This window comes from Diabrotica virgifera, chromosome 9 (genome assembly GCF_917563875.1).
Source record: "Diabrotica virgifera virgifera chromosome 9, PGI_DIABVI_V3a".
In the NCBI taxonomy this organism is placed as follows: Eukaryota; Metazoa; Arthropoda; class Insecta; order Coleoptera; family Chrysomelidae; genus Diabrotica; species Diabrotica virgifera.
This window is the reverse complement of record NC_065451.1, coordinates 213,312,451-213,315,194: the sequence shown is the minus strand read 5'-3', so window position 1 is coordinate 213,315,194 and position 2,744 is coordinate 213,312,451.

The window sequence follows — 2,744 nt, the reverse complement described above, 5'->3', positions numbered from 1 at the left end:
GAAGTTTCGTTTTGTAATACAGTGCCGAAGCTTTTAAAAAAGGGCAAAGTAGTACGGCTTGTAGGTCAATCGTAAACACCACTACAGATGGATCTTGATTTTCCTTGTCCTTGTCTTTCTCCTTCCTCGCCTCATCTTTACGCTCAATCTGCCTATTATAAAAAATCTCAGTAATATTTTTTGTTCTGTAGCCACAGCAGATATCGCACTGGTCTTTTTTTGGTCGGAATAAAGATAAATTCGTTTCATCAAAAATTTGCCAGAATACAAATTTAGATACTGAATACTGTTGTTCATTATTTACACCAAGGAAGTTTAAGTATTCTGTATACAATTTATATTTTGACTGCCACATAGGTTCTAAATATAATTTGGCGGTATCTTTTCTACAGTAATGTGCTTCCAGTTTTGGTAAACTATCAAGAAATTCATAAACCTTTTTAGTCCGTTCTTTAACGGTAAAATATTGCAAAACCTCTAAATTTTAAAGAACCGCTTGGATTGACATGACATTTGGCATACACATAGCAATTAAGTCAAAGAAAAAAAGTGATATTGTGCCGATATGTGCTTTTGCCCTGGGGGTGGTTTTCACCCCCTCTTGGGGGTGAAAAAATATTCGTCCAAAGAAAGTCAGGAAATGGATAAACTGGCTAATTTTAAGTAACTTTTGTTCTATAGAGTTTTTTCACTAAGTCAACACTTTTCGAGTTATTTGGCAGTGAATATGTTCATTTTTCAACAAAATAACCACGCTTTTAGACGGTTTTTCGCAAATAACTCAAATAGTAAGTATTTTGCCGAAAAAACATTGTTAGCAAAAATATAGCCTGTAAAAAATTTAAAAAAATAGTGTATATATTACGTCTCTACACCTAGCAGAAGCAGAGTTATAGCTATTGAAAAATAGGTTCATATTCGTCAAATTCCAAATGGAATATTTTAACGTGAAATAACCCAAAAATGAAGCACATTTCGGGGAAAACTCATTACAACTTATTTAAAGTGTTTAAAAAAAGCTTCATTTTTGTTTTATAAAAAAATTCTAGCATCAAAATTAAACCACTTACGCTCAAAATAAGGTTAGTCCCTTTTGATTTTGGTAAAAAAATCGAGAAAATCACCATAAATTAGTATCTTAAATGAACTTAATCATTACGACTTCACAAGCTTATTGACTCGTGTATATATTGTTTATATGATCTGTAAGTTTCATCGGTTCAAAGTCTTTATTATTGAAAGGGCTGTAGTTAAAAGGGGTTGAAGGAGTCACTGATCACGAATGTATGCAAATTTAGAAACACCAAATCTCAATCAATTTTTGTCTAACAGAAAAACAAAAAAATATGTGATATTCAGAAAAGCAAATCTGACTTTTTTTGTTTCTCGAGATTTTTGGTATCTAACAATTTTCAAGTTATTTTGAAAAAAAGCATATTTTTCAAAATTTAAATTTTTAAAAAATTTACTTTGAAACCAAATTTTTTCAAAATTAAGCACTTTGAATCAATGAAACTTACAGATCATATAAACATAAGTAAAATAATTTGTGGAGCGGTAACGATTAATTTCATTTAAGTTGCTAATTAGGGGGTGGTCTTCCCGATTTTTTTTTTGCAAAAACAAAATGGACCAACTTTATTTTGAGCGTATCTTGCTTAAATTTAATGCTAGAATCTTTTTGTAAAAACAGAAATAAAGCTTTTTTTAAATACCTTAAAAAAGTTATAATGGGTTTTTCCCAAAAAGTGCTTAACCGTCTAAAAATGTGGTTATTTTGTTGAAAAATTAACATATTCACTCGCAAATAACTCGAAAAGTGTTGACTTAGCGAAAAAGCTCTATAGAACAAAAGTTACTTAAAATTAGTCAGTTTACCCATTTCCGGACTTATTTTGGACATATATTTTTTCACCCCCATGAGGGGGTGAAAGTCACCCCCAGGGAAAAAGCACACATCGGCACAATATCACTTTTTTTCTTTGACATGTAAGCTATACGTATGCCAAATTTCATGTCAATCCAAGCGGTCTTTAAAATTTAGAGCAAAAACCGTGAAAGAATGGACTATTTGTCTATTGATGTTCTCGTTAGTTTTGATGACAAGATTTCTTGTTGTGTTAATTGTATCTTTAATACCGACCCAAGCATGTACGGTCCATTCTCCAACGTCTAATGTATGTAAAACATTTTTTTTACAAACGTGAAAGGTGGTACCTACATCTTTTAAATGGTACTGAAAGGAACTGCCTCTACGAGAATTTGGATTATCTCTTCGCCTTTGTTTAACTTCGTTCTTCAAAACTAGTGCTTTTATAAACCATTTTTTTTCCGGACGACTCATATTCCAGTAAGTAGTAAAAATATTCTGCCTTAAATTATCACTTACAGAACTGCACTTAAAGAATGCAGAAATTGTGTGGTTACATCGAGGTTTCAGTTGTCTTGATGCCCTAGGTACATCAAAAACAATTTTTCATTGTTCCGTTTTTCGTCTACCAAAATATTCTTCTCCCTTATTTCTTTGTAATCTTTGTTTCTCCGAAGTCCAGTTGTCTTTACTTGCTCGTCCTCGTTTTGCTCGTTTTGTCTTCGTATTAGTCATTATTGGTAAAGGTGCTTCATTTGATAAATTTTGGCTTTCTTCATCAGGTTGAGACTCCGATTCTGTCTCATCTTCTGGGTTGAATAGTGGATCAGCATCAGAGTCATCGTTATCTTCCAACAACTCCATTGGGGAAGCC